The sequence below is a fragment of the Salvelinus namaycush genome, chromosome 17, assembly GCF_016432855.1.
Source record: "Salvelinus namaycush isolate Seneca chromosome 17, SaNama_1.0, whole genome shotgun sequence".
Classification (NCBI taxonomy): Eukaryota; Metazoa; Chordata; class Actinopteri; order Salmoniformes; family Salmonidae; genus Salvelinus; species Salvelinus namaycush.
This window is the reverse complement of record NC_052323.1, coordinates 35702031-35719455: the sequence shown is the minus strand read 5'-3', so window position 1 is coordinate 35719455 and position 17425 is coordinate 35702031. Positions and strand designations below refer to the sequence as shown.

The 17425-nt window shown below is 42.7% G+C and overlaps 1 pseudogene; it reads right to left on the bottom strand.

The window, feature by feature from the left end:
- The window catches only part of LOC120062200, a 168517-nt pseudogene that overhangs the window by 27718 nt on the left and 123374 nt on the right, over positions 1-17425 (bottom strand).

Here is a 17425-nt window from a genome sequence, read left to right as displayed (position 1 = left end):
ATCCAGCAACTCAAATGATTTGGGTGGATCCCATCCTCCTTATAAAACCTGTTAAGTTTCCAAAAGGTATCGAAATTGTCAACAAAAATTACACTCATTGAGCTGCAATAATCACGTAGCCAGTTGTGAAGAGAAAGAATCCTGCTAAAGCGTTCAATGCCGTGATTCAGAGAGGGCACAGGGCCAGATATGATCAGAGAGGGCACAGGGCCAGATATGATCAGAGACGGCACAGGGCCAGATATGATCAGAGACGGCAGAGTGCCAGATATGTTCAGAGACGGCACAGTGTCAGATATGATCAGAGACGGCTCAGGGCCAGATATGATCAGAGACGGCACAGGGCCAGATATGATCAGAGACGGCACAGGGCCAGATATGATCAGAGAGGACACAGGGCCAGATATGATCAGAGAGGACACAGGGCCAGATATGATCAGAGAGGACACAGGGCCAGATATGATCAGAGAGGACACAAGGCCAGATATGATGGGTATTTTATTAGTGTCTAGCAGGGAGTCAATCAGCTCTTTTAAAATCCAGTTTCAACTGTTCAGAGTTGCCCTTCATAATGTCATTAAAACCCACATGGACTACGATAGAATTGATTTCTATGTCCTGATTTCTATGTCCTGACATTATACATTCGTCAACATTCGGCAACACACCGCCAGTCGGATAACGACAAATGACAAGGAGATGAATCCAAGAAGCGCAAACGCAGTCCAGCCACCTGCGTAGAAAATCTTTACATTCCACTCTGCGTTTTCCCCAGTTTCTTACATAGGCTGGCGACCTGCATTATCAAGGAATCCACCTTATCCTCGGCAAGTAAACAATTGCCTCATTGTAACCCTGAGGGATCCGGTTTATCCCAAAACAAAGTGTAATAGATACTGCTTCTTCAGGGCTTGATCCTTACATTTATTAGTCCAGATAAAGAGGGCTCCATTGCAAAACTCATCTGGTACCAACTTCGTTAGTTTGGTTAGCAGCTTAGCATCTCTGTCAAGCAGGCCTCAACCTGTCTGTCAAGCGAGATTCAAGAAGGCTTCAAGGCTTGTCTGTTAAAACCTGTTACAGCTGGGGGTTCCGCTAGCGGAACGTTTCGACAACATCCAGTGAAATTGCAGAGCGCGAAATTCAATTTTTTGGGGTGAAATATTTCACTTTCTTACAATCACAAGTGCAATACACCAAATTAAAGCTTAGCTTCTTGTTAATCCTGCCACTGTGTCAGATTTCAAAAAGGCTTTACGGCGAAAGCAAACCATGCTATTATGAGGACAGCACCCCATCAAACATACACATGACAATCAGAATTCAACCCGCCAGACGCGACACAAAACTCAGAAATAACTATATAATTCATGCCTTACCTTTGAAGATCTTCTGTTGGCACTCCAAAATGTCTCATAAACATCACAAATGGTCCTTTTGTTCGATAAATTCCGTCGTTATATCTCCAAAATGTCAATTTATTTGGCGTGTTTGATTCAGAAAAACACCTGTTCCAACTCGTCCAACATGACTACCATTTATCTAATAAGTTACCTGTAATCTTGGTCCAAACATTTCAAAATGTTTTCCTAATCCACCTTTAGGTATTTTAAAACGTAAATAATCGATAAAATTTAAGACGGGATAAACTGTTCAATACCGGATAAAATGAAAGTGGAGCGAGCGCTAGGTTGCACGCCCCAAACACAACAGTACACTAGACTCGACACTCAGTCTGAACAGCTATACTTCTTCATTACTCAAAAGAAAAACATCAACCAATTTCTAAAGACTGTTGACATCTAGTGGAAGCACTAGGAACTGCAACCACTGCCTCAGAAATCTAGATTCCCATAGAAACCCAATTGAAAACACAGTCAACTCAAAAATTGAATTCCTGGATGGTTTGTCCTCGGGGTTTTGCCTGTCAGATAAGTTATGTTATACTCACAGACATCATTTTAACAGTTTTAGAAACTTTAGAGTATGTTCTATCTAAATCTACTAATAATATGCATATCTGAGCCTGAGCAGAAGGCAGTTTACTTTGGGCACGCTTTTCATCTGGACGTGAAAATACCGCCCCCTATCCCAAACAGGTTAAGCGGGATTCAAGCAGGCTTCAACCTGTCTGTCAAGCGGGATTCAAGCAGGCTTCAACCTGTCTGTTAAGTGAGATTCAAGCAGGCTTCAACCTGTCTGTTAAGCGGGATTCCGGGATAAGAAATAGCGGTACTAGCTGTTTAACAGCTAACCACGTTGCGCAATCCACGCAAAAACAAGTTCGGTATTCGCATTTAATGAATATCGTTTTGCTTTTCAAATAATATCTAACTGAGGGATTCCAGCGTACTGACGAACACTACACATTATGAGACAAAGAAAGACTCAGGACAGTATAGACGAACACTACACATTATGAGACAAAGACAGACACAGGATAGTATAGACGAACACTTCACATTATGAGACATATGCAAGAGAATAAGGTAGAACCCATTCTGTTGGGCCTGGATGCTGAGAAGGCCTTTGATGCTGTACGATGGGCTTCTCTCTAGCCATTCTGTTGGGCCTGGATGCTGAGAAGGCCTTTGATGCTGTCCGATGGGCCTCTTTCTATAAGGTCTTATTTAGATTTCATGAGGACATTATTAAAGCGTTTCAGGCATTATAGATGATAGACCATCAGCAAGAATAAAAAACAATGGTGACCTCTCAAACCCAATTATTTTACAATAGAGTAGTAGGCAGGGATTACCTGCGTCCCCAATCCTCTTTGCCCTATTTATAGAACCCCTAAATCAATGGATTAGACTAAATAATAACATCAAAGTTGTGGACATAGCGGAGAAGAAATGTGCCTTATTTGCTGATGCTGTGGTCATTTTTCTGGGCCGACCGCTACACAATCGTTCCCAGAACTGATGTCTCTTCTGGAAGTGTACGGGTCACTCTCAGGTTACAAACAGAATGTACAGAAATCTCAGGTTATTACGTTCAACTACAACCCACTGGTGGACATTAGGGACAAGTATGGTGTGAAATTGGTTGCACAGGGCTATGAAATACCTTGATGTTCACTTACCACAAGACATTGCAAAACTGTCAATCGTTAACTACGGGCCTGTGAACTCCCCCTATCGCGTGTGCTCCCTCTCCGGCCTCTAGATCACCAGGCTGCTCGTTATGGCGCACACCTGTCACCATCAGTACGCGCACCTGTGTGTCATCACTCACTCGGACTCCATCCCTTCCCTTATTACCTCCCATATATATGTCACTCCCTTTGGCTCCTTCCCCAGGAGTTATTGTTTCAGTTTCCTGTCTGTGCATTGTTCGTGTTTCTTGTTTTGTTCATTAAATGATGCGCTCCCTGGACTTGCTTCCCGACTCCCAGCGCACTCGTTACACCCCCCCCCCCCCCCCCCCCACCCAAAAGAAACAGCTGTCTTTAAGATGGAATCATATCCCTTTCCTGAGCAAGAGAGCTCTAGGTTTGAGTCAGTTAAAATGAATATATGACCATGTTTATCTCTTCTAGACTCTCCTAGTAGAGGTACCTGGGCAGCAATTCATGGAATGGGACAAGTTAATCTCCAGATACATACGGCAAGGGAAAAAGCCTAGAATCAGATATAAAACCTTGGAGTTATCAAAAGGGAATGTCTCTCCCGTGTCTAAGAGAATACTATTATGCAGCAAAGATAAGGCCATTGGTTTGCTGATGCAGCCCAGTCTACACACCCAGATGGAAGGATATTGAGACTGAAACTACTAGGAGAGTCTAAATACAGGAAGTTGGGGAGGAAGTTGATAGTTAAAAAGTATCATCTGAAAGATTCAGAGGAAATACTAAGATGGTGTGCTTATGATACAGAATTAGCTCCTAATAGAAGAGTTAACCGGTTTAAAGGATGGGCAACAAGAGGCTTCTCAGCCTATTGTATTTATGTACAGAAGGGGGTGCTCCAAAGAGAGTGCCAAGGATTTAAAGGTCAAGATTTCTATACTGTCCTACCAAGCAAAAAGGCAGAAACTGTTCATAGTGTGGAATTGAGAAAAATGGCTTTTATTTACCTTGGTTTCACAGTAACTGTATGCACTTACTGCTAACATGACCCCCATTTTCTCCAAAACACAATACAATAGAGGCAGGATACTGGTCCACATGATTAAGCATGTATATAATGTAGCAAAAATGACATGAACTCATTTTCAACCAAATTAGCAGTTACTGCCTTTTAGCTTGGTAGAGCAGTATAAATATCTCCAAATATATCATATTTTTGATGAATTCGTAAAAGGAGGAGGATTCGGCCACTATAGAATATGGCATATTACAAATATTCACATCTGCTTATTAATCTGAACCATCCAGCAAAATGATCTCTAGACTATACGGTGGCTAGAAGTTAAAGTCCAAATGTGAAAATACACATGAATGAGAAATGGGAAAGGGGAGGAGAACATGGTCATTTCTGTGGAGGACTGGGAAACCGTATGGAAATGAACAAGCTCCTTGACTTGGAGGGAATTTGGATGGAAAAATACTATTTGATTCTTTATCAAAAGATATCAGAGTAATGGAATGGTATGTTGGAGATTATGTGGATCTAGGCAATCAATGACCACACATTTCTAGAATGTCCCATACTGGCAGGACTGTCTTCAGCTTGTCCCATACTAGCATCACTGTCTTCAGCTTGTTCCATACTGGCATGACTGTCTTCAGCTTGTCTCTTACTGACAGGACTGTCCTAAGCTTGTCTCTTACTGACAGGACTGTCCTAAGCTTGTCTCTTACTGACAGGACTGTCCTAAGCTTGTCTCTTACTGACAGGACTGTCCTCAGCTTGTCTCTTACTGACAGGACTGTCCTAAGCTTGTCTCTTACTGACAGGACTGTCCTAAGCTTGTCTCTTACTGACAGGACTGTCCTAAGCGTGTCTCTTACTGACAGGACTCTCCTCAGCTTGTCTCTTACTGACAGGACTGTCCTAAGCTTGTCTCTTACTGACAGGACTGTCCTAAGCTTGTCTCTTACTGACAGGACTGTCCTAAGCTTGTCTCTTACTGACAGGACTGTCCTAAGCTTGTCTCTTACTGACAGGAAGTGCATCAACGCATGGAAGCCATATTTAAGGTCGATGTCCCCTGCAGAGGTTCCCTAAACATGTTCCCTACATTTAGGGAACATTACATTTGATCTCAGGGACGCTTTAGAGAAACATTTGATTGGGTTACTCCTAGTAGTAATTAAGAAAGACCTGACTAGAAAATGGCAAAAAAATTGGAGGTTCCCGTGGCAGATGATTGTATAGATGTAATACATGAGATCTATGTGATGAAAGTGGCCTCTTCTTCTGAGACTACAGAGAAGAGATGTTGGTCCAGATGGATTGAGTTCATAGCACCGTTAAGATCGTATTTAGTTTAATGTTCAAAAGTGGTAAAATCGTGTTGGATTTTAACATCCCGCAGTTTAACTGTTAGTGATAATTACTGGAGGGAAAAGAGAGAGAGGAAATCCATTGGGAACAGCTAAATTATCGACACCCTTGATATTTATGACTCACTGAACGGCTTAGTTTTAGTTTTACGCATTTTTTCAACTTTATTGTGCTCTTTGTCTTTTATGTATACCTTTAATTGTAGACAGAAGTTTGAATGATAATATGTCTCGTGTGTTTGAACCTTGTTCTCCCAGTAAAGTAAAAATGTGTGTTGTAGAGCTGTCATTCTCATTGAAAACCAGTCTAAACATCAGTAAATCTGTTCTCTATGCTTCCCGTTCTTCAGTTTAGTTTTTGAAGTAAGAAAGAGATACACCAGCTTCAAACAGCTGAAAATACTGTATTTTTTTTGGTTATGGGGAAAAAATATTTCACAGGGATTTTGATGGTCCAATGATTTTCTACACTATACTTCCTGGTTTTATTACATTAAACTGAACATATGTGAACTATTAGAACTTTAGCAAGCAGGAAATGCCAGAGCGATTTCTGCACAGAGCAACTTTAAGTCGCCTATTTGTTGTTCTGGAACGGTTCTGGAACATTCTGACTCACACAATGCGCTCTGTGAATGTTGTAGGTAGGGTTGCAAAGAGAGATTATATTACTGGAAACTCTCTAAGTTTACCAGTAAACTACCAGAACTTTGATATCTTTCAGGGATTTTATGTAATCTATCGCAAGACAACTAGTGGCTCTTTTGAGTACTTCAGATTATCACAGGTGTTTGTAATTATCTCTGGTCGTTTCAGGGCTCAACCAAAGACACACCTAGCCCAGAAGGCCAGCCTAAGCCGGCTCAGGGCTCAACCAAAGACACACCTTGTCCAGAAGGCCAGGCTCAGGGCTCAACCAAAGACACACCTAGCCCAGAAGGCCAGCCCAAGCCGGCTCAGGGTTCAACCAAAGACACACCTTGTCCAGAAGGCCAGGCTCAGGGCTCAACCAAAGACACACCTAGCCCAGAAGGCCAGCTCAAGCCGGCTCAGGGCTCAACCAAAGACACACCTAGTCCAGAAGGCCAGGCCAAGGGCTCAACCAAAGACACACCTAGCCCAGAAGGCCAGCCCAAGCCGGCTCAGGGCTCAACCAAAGACACACCTTGTCCAGAAGGCCAGGCCAAGGGCTCAACCAAAGACACACCTAGCCCAGAAGGCCAGCCCAAGCCGGCTCAGGGCTCAACCAAAGACACACCTTGTCCAGAAGGCCAGGCCAAGGGCTCAACCAAAGACACACCTAGCCCAGAAGGCCAGCCCAAGCCGGCTCAGGGCTCAACCAAAGACACACCTTGTCCAGAAGGCCAGGCTCAGGGCTCAACCAAAGACACACCTAGCCCAGAAGGCCAGCCCAAGCCGGCTCAGGGCTCAACCAAAGACACACCTTGTCCAGAAGGCCAGGCTCAGGGCTCAACCAAAGACACACCTAGCCCAGAAGGCCAGCCCAAGCCGGCTCAGGGTTCAAGCAAAGACCCACCTTGTCCAGAAGGCCAGGCCAAGGGCTCAACCAAAGACACACCTAGCCCAGAAGGCCAGCCCAAGCCGGCTCAGGGCTCAACCAAAGACACACCTAGCCCAGAAGGCCAGCCCAAGCCGGCTCAGGGTTCAAGCAAAGACACACCTAGCCCAGAAGGCCAGGCCAAGGGCTCAACCAAAGACACACCTAGCCCAGAAGGCCAGGCCAAGGGCTCAACCAAAGACACACCTAGCCCAGAAGGCCAGGCCAAGGGCTCAACCAAAGACACACCTAGCCCAGAAGGCCAGGCCAAGGGCTCAACCAAAGACACACCTAGCCCAGAAGGCCAGGCCAAGGGCTCAACCAAAGACACACCTAGTCCAGAAGGCCAGTCTTTGGTTGCAGCTCAGGGCTCAACCCCCTTGTTTTTCCTTCAAAGTGAAAACACTACACAAGAAGTGGAGTGGCATACGGTCGCCTACTACCTGCGCATTTCATCTTTACAGGCCTGCAACCCCCCTTGCTATGGACAGACCTTACATCCTAACACACACACACACTTTACATCTTCCTCATCTTCTCTCGCTGTGAGTATATTGTCATGTTACGTTAATAAATTGAACAAGCTAGAGACCTGTACATACATGTCTATTTTCAACTCTCTCTCTCTCTCTCTGTCTCTCTCTCTCTCTCTCTCTCTCTCTCTCTGTCTCTCTCTCTCTCTCTCCTTCTCTCTCCTCTCTCTCTCTCTCTCTCTCTCTCTCTCTCTCTCTCTCTCTCTCTCTCTCTCTCTCTCTCTCACACACACACAACTGCTCCAGCGATTTCTTCAATGCATAGAAAGACATGTATGAGACAGTGTGGCGTATGAGGTTGTCAGGTCAAGTTAACACGGACATAGCCAGCTACATACCAAACACACAGGAGAGTCTGTAATGGCACCCTATTCCCTACTGTATATAGTGCACGGCTTTAGACCAGGGCCCCTATATAGGGAATATGGTGTCATTTGGAACGGAGCATCATTGTGTCTTGCTTTAGATTCTATTCCTACTGCCACACTGCCATAGGCAATCATCAGCTGCCCAAGGGCCACGTGGAGATTCCTGACAGCCCCTTTCTCTTTACATTTCTCTCTCGCATCCAGTTGAGCCTCTCAATCTCTGCCTCTCAATCTCTGCCTCTCAATCTCTGCCTCCCAATCTCTGCCTCCCAATCCCTGCCTCTCAATCCCTGCCTCTCAATCTCTGCCTCTCAATCCCTGCCTCTCAATCCCTGCCTCTCAATCTCTGCCTCTCAATCTCTGCCTCTCAATCCCTGCCTCTCAATCCCTGCCTCTCAATCCCTGCCTCTCAATCCCTGCCTCTCAACCTCTGCCTCTCAACCTCTGCCTCTCAACCTCTGCCTCTCAATCCCTGCCTCTCAATCCCTGCCTCTCAATCCCTGCCTCTCAATCCCTGCCTCTCAATCCCTGCCTCTCAATCCCTGCCTCTCATTCCCTGCCTCTCATTCCCTGCCTCTCATTCCCTGCCTCTCAATCTCTGCCTCTCAATCTCTGCCTCTCAATCCCTGCAATCTTTGAACTCAACTAATTTCTTACAAGAAAGGAAAGGTGTTTTTGATCAGTTGATTATTTAATAACCATTTAGAATACAAAATATTGTGTTGCAAATTCAATATCTGCTTCAGACATTTATTTTTCATTCAGAGTGACTCCATCATATGTTGATGTTGAATCCCATCTTGTCTTGGTAACATCTCAGAAAAGTACCAGGATAAAAAAAATATATATATTCAGACCGACCATGTCTCGATATTTCCAACAGACGTTTTTTTTGCTGTAAAACGGCAGTTAAGTGAGATACTGTAAACTCTTTAAAGGTGTAATCCCTTGTGTTGAAACGAAACACCTCAACCTGTAAAGGAAGACATTTCATGTTGGCCTTGCCTTTGCCTTCTGAGGTGGCAAAGCAGTCGTTGAATTACTGCGTCCCTAATGGGACCCTATTCTCTACATAGTGAATTACTTTTCCACCAGAGCCCTATGGGCAGAGAGATAGGCTCCCTATGTGCTCTGGTCAAAAGGAGTGCGCTATGTACAGAATAGGGCCCCATTTGGGACTCAGCTACTCAATGCTGCTTTGCCGCCACGTAAAGGCTGGTTGGGCTGATTGTGGATTCAGTAAAGCCCCTGGGAGGTGGGCCTCCTCTGAAGCGGCAGCGGCTTCCTGTGAAGGGTCCCTGAGGTATCCTCCCACTCTGAGTTATCCTCCCAGGAAGATAAAAGAGAACACAGTCTGGAGCAGACAGATGTCCGCGCTCACTTCCAGCTAGGGGAATTGTTAGATACCGCACTTCCATCTAATAGCACAAACAGGAGCTTACCGTCACTGTGTATTAATGGTGAGGGGGGGGGGGGGGGGGCGGGGGGGGGGGCAGAATTGAGCTATACTGTAGTTCTGTGAAGCTAGACTACAGCTTCAAGAACCCCAATCAAACAGTTCATCTTTCACATTGAAAAGAGATTGTAACATTACGGGCTGGCACTAAAAGAAGGAGGGTGGTGTAGTCCAGGTACACTCAGTACTTTTCAGAGAAAACCAGAGTCCAGTCAGACAGAGGAAGGATACACAGGAGGCTGCTGGGTGGAGAACAGGCTCAGAGAATACCAGAGTCCAGTCAGACAGAGGTAGGATACACAGGAGGCTGCTGGGTGGAGAACAGGCTCATCATATTGTCGGGAACGGAACAAAGGGAGTGGCAACAATCCCCTGGGAACGATGTGGTTGATACCATTCCACTCCTTCTGTTCCAGTTATTACCATGAGCCCGTTCTCCCCATTTAAGGTGCCACCAGCCTCCTGTGGTATCACATGTCCCAAATGGCACCCTATACTCTATAGTGCACTACTACTACTACTACTGTTAAAACTACTACTACGACTGTTAACAGTACTACTGCTACTACTACTGTTAATACTACTACTACTACTACTACTACTACTACTACTACTACTACTACTACTACTACTACTGCTACCACTACTACTACTGCTACTACCACTACTACTGTTAATACTACTACTTCTACTACTACTACCACTACTACTGCTACTACTGCTACTACTACCTCTACTACTACTACTGTTAATACTACTACTACTACTAATACTTCAAATACTGTTAATACTACTACTACTACTACTACTTCAAATACTGTTAATACTACTGCTACCACTACTACTACTACTACTACTTCAAATACGGTTAATACACTACTAGTATTAACGAATGTTAATACTACTACCACTACTACTGCTGTTAATAGTACTACTAATACTACTACTGCTACCACTGATGTTAATACTACTACTAATACTACTACCACTACTACTGCTGTTAATACTACTACTAATACTACTACCACTACTACTGCTGTTAATAGTACTACTAATACTACTACCGCTACCACTGATGTTAATACTACTACTAATACTACTACCACTACCACTAATGTTAATACTACTACCACTACTACTGCTGTTAATACTACTACTAATACTACTCGTATGACTAATGTTAATACTGCTACTACTACTGATGTTAATACTGCTACTACTACTGATACTAATACTACTACTACTGATACTAATACTACTACCACTACTACTGATGTTAATACTGCTACTAATACTACTAGTATGACTAATGTTAATACTGCTACTACTACTGCTGTTAATACTACTACTACTACTACTACTACTACTACTACTACTACTACTACTAGTATGCCTACTGTTAATACTACTACTAATACTATTACCACTACTACTGTCCATTCAGCACAGCAGAGACCCTCTCCTATTTTTACTACTAGCTTGTATCCCAAAATGGCACCATATCCCCTATATAGTGCACTACTTTTGACCAACAACTTATGGTCTCTGGTCAAAAGTAGTACACTACATACAGTGCTGTAGGGAGTAGAGTGCCATTTGGGACGAAAGCATAGCAGACCTCGTCTGTGAGCCTCTCTCGTTCCATCATTCCAAAATGAAAGATTTATCACGATGGATCGTAAAATCAAGCGTCGGATGTCAGTTTGTGCATTTAATCCTTGAAGTAAAAACTGATGTTAAATCAACAGCCGTGCCCTGGGCTCTGACTGGCGGGCTGGGAGGGAGGTGTGAGGGTTGTTATTGCTGACACAATGAGGGTCATTCTCAGACAAATGAGTGTTGATCGGGGGGGTGGGGTCGGGAAAATACTTCCAATTTGACAGACTGGCACCCTCTGACTGTATCTGTGTCGATCTAGCAAAAATCAGGAAAGCACCTGTCCCTTTCATACTGTGTGCTACCTGTATGAGGGGGCAGCTGCTTTGTGACAACATGAAATACTAGCTACTTTCAGACTGTGTGCTACCTGTATGAGGGGGCAGCTGCTTTGTGACAACATGAAATACTAGCTACTTTCAGACTGTGTGCTACCTGTATGAGGAGCAGGTGCTTTGTGACAACATGAAATACTAGCTACTTGGCCTTAACCACAGCCTACAATCATCCACAGATATTGTTGTCCTCCGTGATTTGAACCAGCAACCCCTGTGGAATGGTTACTAGTCCACCTTGAGACCAGGTACAACAACTAGCGCTGATTTAATGTTCTCATGGTTGTGTCTAGTCTAACATAATTCAACTGTGTTAATCTACTATCTTCCTCTCAGCTTCAAAACTGTTTTACCACGTTGGGACATTTCAGATTTTGGGCTGATGACAAATTTTGGGCTGATGACAGAGGGCTGATGACAAAATGCTCTTCAATCCTTTTCCACCCTCTAAATCCCAGCCACAGTGCAGTAGGAAGAAGTGTAACCTGTACTGCGGCAGAACTGGGTTAAAATACTATTTGAAATAATTTCAAATATCTAAACTGTGCTTGATCAAGCTTGCCTGTTGAAACGGAACCACCCTTACGGAATAAACGACATGGATTTCACACGTGACCACGTGATGTGTTCCAAATAGAAAGGTTGTCATGTGATCAAGGTTTCACTGCTAACCTACAAAGCATTACATGGGCTTGCTCCTACCTATCTTTCCGATTTGGTTCTGCCGTACATACCTACACGTACGCTACGGTCACAAGACGCAGGCCTCCTAATTGTCCCTAGAATTTCTAAGCAAACAGCTGGAGGCAGGGCTTTCTCCTATAGAGCTCCATTTTTATGGAATGGTCTGCCTACCCATGTGAGAGACGCAGACTCGGTCTCAACTTTTAAGTCTTTACTGAAGACTCATCTCTTCAGTGGGTCATATGATTGATTGTAGTCTGGCCCAGGAGTGTGAAGGTGAACGGAAAGGCTCTGGAGCAACGAACCGCCCTTGCTGTCTCTGCCTGGCCGGTTCCCCTCTCTCCACTGGGATTCTCTGCTTCTAAGCCTATTACAGGGTCTGAGTCACTGACTTACTGGTGCTCTTTCATGCCGTCCCTAGGAGGGGTGCGTCACTTGAGTGGGTTGAGTCACTGACGTGATCTTCCTGTCTGGGTTGGCGCCCCCCCTTGGGTTGTGCCGTGGCGGAGATCTTTGTGGGCTATACTGTGCTTTGGCAAAGTGGTTGGGGTTATATCCTTCCTGTTTGGCCCTGTCCGGGGGTATCATCGGATGGGGCCACAGTGTCTCCTGACCCCTCCTGTCTCAGCCTCCAGTATTTATGCTGCAGTAGTTGTGTCGGGGGGCTAGGGTCAGTTTGTTATATCTGGAGTACTTATCCTGTCTTATCCGGTGTACTGTGTGAATTTAAGTATGCTCTCTCTAATTCTCTCTTTCTCTCTCTCGGAGGACCTGAGCCCTAGGACCATGCCTCAGGACTACCTGGCATGTTGACTCCTTGCTGTCCCCAGTCCACCTGGCCGTGCTGCTGCTCCAGTTACAACTGTTCTGCCTGCGGCTATGGAACCCTGACCTGTCCACCGGACGTGCTACCTGTCCCAGACCTGCTGTTTTCAACTCTCTAGAGACAGCAGGAGCGGTAGAGATACTCTTAATGATCGGCTATGAAAAGTCAACTGACATTTACTCCTGAGGTGCTGACTTGTTGCACCCTCGACAACTACTGTGATTATTATTATTTGACCATGCTGGTCATTTATGAACATTTGAACATCTTGGCCATGTTCTGTTATAATCTCCACCCGGCACAGCCAGAAGAGGACTGGCCACCCCTCATAGCCTGGTTCCTCTCTAGGTTTCTTCCTAGGTTTTGGCCTTTCTAGGGAGTTATTCCTAGCCACCGTGCTTCTACACCTGCATTGCTTGCTGTTTGGGGTTTTAGGCTGGGTTTCTGTACAGCACTTTGAGATATCAGCTGATGTAAGAAGGGCTATATAAATACATTTGATTTGATTTGATTTTGATTTGATCACATTATATTATGACAAGTTAATGCGATAACATGTGACACCATTTATAGCAACATGTGAAAACATGTGAAGTATTTCAAAAACAATTTATCAAATAATTTCACAAGTGAAAAATTTGGATTTTTCTGTCAGGGCAATAGAAACATCCCAAATCGAAGACACAGTTTCAGCTTAGTCATGGACTTAAAAGCACTTTCAATGGAGAATATCCAATGGAAATGTGTGTTAGTCCAAGACTAAGCTTAATAAGTCTGGGATACCGGCCCTAAAACTATTTGAAAGATGTGAAATAGTATTTGAAGACTCATGTGAAGGCAAAATTGCAGAGGGGGTACTTCTTGATGCAATTAAAGCCTTTAAGTCCGGTAAAGCTCCAGGGCTGGATGGCATACCAGTTGAGGTATACCACTCTTTGTTTTTTAATACTCAGAGAACAGTTATTAGCATATTTAAACAGCTCCTAAGTAAATGGTAGACTATCAGACACTTAACAAGAGGTCAAATTAACACCAAATTATGATAAGTGTACTATATTATGTATTGCATCACTAAAAAAATGAAACTCTTACGTTACTGTGTAGTTTACCAAAACATTTTAATGTAAAGTTAGCAAAAATGTATAAAATGTTTCTACCATGGAAAGGAAAATAGCTGTCTATTTCTGAAAAAAAATCATAATTATTAACTCTTTAGCCACATCCCAGTTTACTTATTTGCTTATGGTCTTGCCTACACCAAGTGAACAATTATTTAAATTAGGTGAGAAAAAAAATATTACATTTGATTTGAAACGGCCAAACAATGTTAAACGGGCCTATTTATATAATGGATAAGGATTCGGAGGGCAGAAATTATTCAATATTAAAGCATTAGACATCTCACAAATGGCTTCAGTCATACTAAAGTTATACTTAAATCCGAACTGGTTCTCTAGCAAATTAATAAGAATGACTCACCCCATGTTCAAGAATGGCCTTTTCCCCTTTATTCAGATTACAACCTCTCCCTTTATTCAGATTACAACCTCTCCCTTTATTCAGATTACAACCTCTCCCTTTATTCAGATTACAACCTCTCCCTTTATTCAGATTACAACCTCTCCCTTTATTTAGATTACAACCTCTCCCTTTATTCAGATTACAACCTCTCCCTTTATTCAGATTACAACCTCTCCCTTTATTCAGATTACAATCTCTCCCTTTATTCAGATTACAACCTCTCCCTTTATTTAGATTACAACCTCTCCCTTTATTCAGATTACAACCTCTCCCTTTATTCAGATTACAACCTCTCCCTTTATTTAGATTACAACCTCTCCCTTTATTCAGATTACAATCTCTCCCTTTATTCAGATTACAACCTCTCCCTTTATTCAGATTACAACCTCTCCCTTTATTCAGATTACAACCTCTCACTTTCCATTATTTGAAAAGGAAACCATCCTCCAAATATCGCTATAAATACAAGCCGTAGAAAGTTAGTTGCAATTTCAATTTAATGCACCAGAAAAGACAAAACAAATAATACAATAAATATTGTGGTTAAACTCAAATATACTAATAGATTAAAAACACATAATTTTTGGATAATAAAAAAAGGTATAATTTTTGTAAATTATATCATAAATATGACTGGTGGTCTTATGTCAGACATGCAGCTAACACAAAAAGATATGGAAATGTCTGCTCTACCCAAAATTACAACCAACTAATTGCAGCATTACCTCAAAGAATGGAAGAGGAAAGTGGAAGGGGGAAAAGGTAAGGAACTTGTCTGTTGGCCCTGCGTTAAAGACCATCATTGGTTAAAGAGAATTGTGATAAATAAAAAAGTATACCAGTTTCATTGACCAAAATTGGTTCATGAACTGATAAGCAAAACGAATTCAGATTTAAAAACGTTTAATTTTTAAATTCAAATGATTATACAAAATTCTTGCAACCAATAAAATGTCATATATATGGGGGATACAACTTTCCCAGCTCTGCAGAATTTGCTGTGAAGAGACATTAGCTCATTTGTTTTGGTACTGTCCATATGTAGCTTGTTTTTGGTCCCAGGTTCAGGAATGGCTGAAGAATTGCAACATTTACCTAGAACTAACTCTGCAGATTGCACTACTGGGTGATCTGCAAAGTCATAGTCAATTAATGAATTTAATTGAATTTACTGAATTGAAAATGCAATCTATGAGACTAGAAAGGTTCAGAAGTTTTGTGAAACATCACAGCACAGTTGAAAAATATACGCCAAATAGAAATTCAATACGGATGGTGTTAAGAGACGTGAGGGGTTGAGTGGAGTTGAAGGTTTGGACTATTAATAACTAATAACAACAAGATAACTAATGTCAAACTTACTGTATCCGTAAAACATATAAAAGTTCATAACTTTTGTGAAATATATAAATGGGAGAGGTTGAGGTTAGAGGAAGGGAAAAAACAAAACAAAATATAACTCTTGTAAAATAGACTGTGTCCATAAAATGTATATAGTATGTATAAGCTGGAAATACAGGCCTAAGGGTTGTTGTTCACTAGTTTACTCCAATTAGGGGAGGCGTGGAAGGGTTAGGAAGTAATAAAGGACAATATTTAAAAAAAAATCTGTACAGTTGAAGTCGGAAGTTTACATACACTTAGATTGGAGTCATTAAAAACAGTTTTTTTTAACCACTCCACACATTTCTTGTTAACAAACTATAGTTTTGGCAAGTCGGTTAGGACATCTACTTTGTGCATGACACAAGTCATTTTTCCAACAATTGTTTACAGACATATTATTTCACTTATAATTCACTGAATCACAATTCCAGTGGGTCAGAAGTTAACATACACTAAGTTGACTGTGCCTTTAAACAGCTTGGAACATTCCAGAAAATGATGTCATAGCTTTAGAAGCTTCTGATAGGCTAGTTGACATCATTTGAGTCAATTGGAGGTGTACCTGGGGATGTATTTCAAGGCCTACCTTCAAACTCAGTGCCTTTGCTTGACATCATGGGAAAATCCAAAGAAATCAGCCAAGACCTCAGAAAGAAAATTGTAGACCTCCACAAGTCTGGTTCATCCTTGGGAGCAATTTCCAAATGCCTGAAGGTACCACATTCATAATAATAGTATGCAAGTATAAACACCATGGGACCACAAAGCCGTCATACCATTCAGGAAGAAGACACTTTCTGTCTCCTAGAGATGAACGTACTTTGGTGAGAAAAGTGCAAATCAATCCCAGAACATTAACAAAGGACCTTGTGAAGACACTGGAGGAAACAGGTACAAAAGTATCTATATCCACAGTAAAACGAGTCCTATTCCGACATAACATGAAAGGCCGCTCGGCAAGGAAGAAGCCACTGCTCCAAAACCGCCACAAAAACAACCAGACTACGGTTTGCACATGGGGACAAATATCATACTTTTTGGAGAAATGTCCTCTGGTTTGATAAAACAAAAATATAACTATTTGGTCATAGTGACCATCGTTATGTTTGAAGGAAAAAGGGGGACGCTTGCAAGCCGAAGAACACCATCCCAACCATGAAGCCCGGGGGTGGCAGCATCATGCTGTGGGGGTGCTTTGCTGCAGGAGGGACTGGTGCACTTCACAAAATAGATGGCATCATGAGGTAGGCAAATTATGTGGATATATTGAAGCAACATCTCAAGATATCAGTCAGGAAGTTAAAGCTTGGTCGCAAATGGGTCTTCCAAATGGACAATGACCCCAAGCATACTTCCAAAGTTGTGGCAAAATGGCTTATGGAAAACAAAGTCAAGGTATTGGAGTGGCCATCACAAAGCCCTGACCTCAATCCTATAGAATATGTGTGGGCAGAACTGAAAAAGTGTGTGCGAGTAAGGAGGCCAACAAACCTGACTCAGTTACACCAGCTCTGTCAAGAGGAATGGGCCAAAACACAACTTATTGTGGGAAGCTTGTGGAAGGCTACCCAAAACGTTTGACCCAAGTTAAACAATTTAAAGGCAATGCTACCAAATACTAATTGAGTGTATGTACACTTCTGACCCACTGGG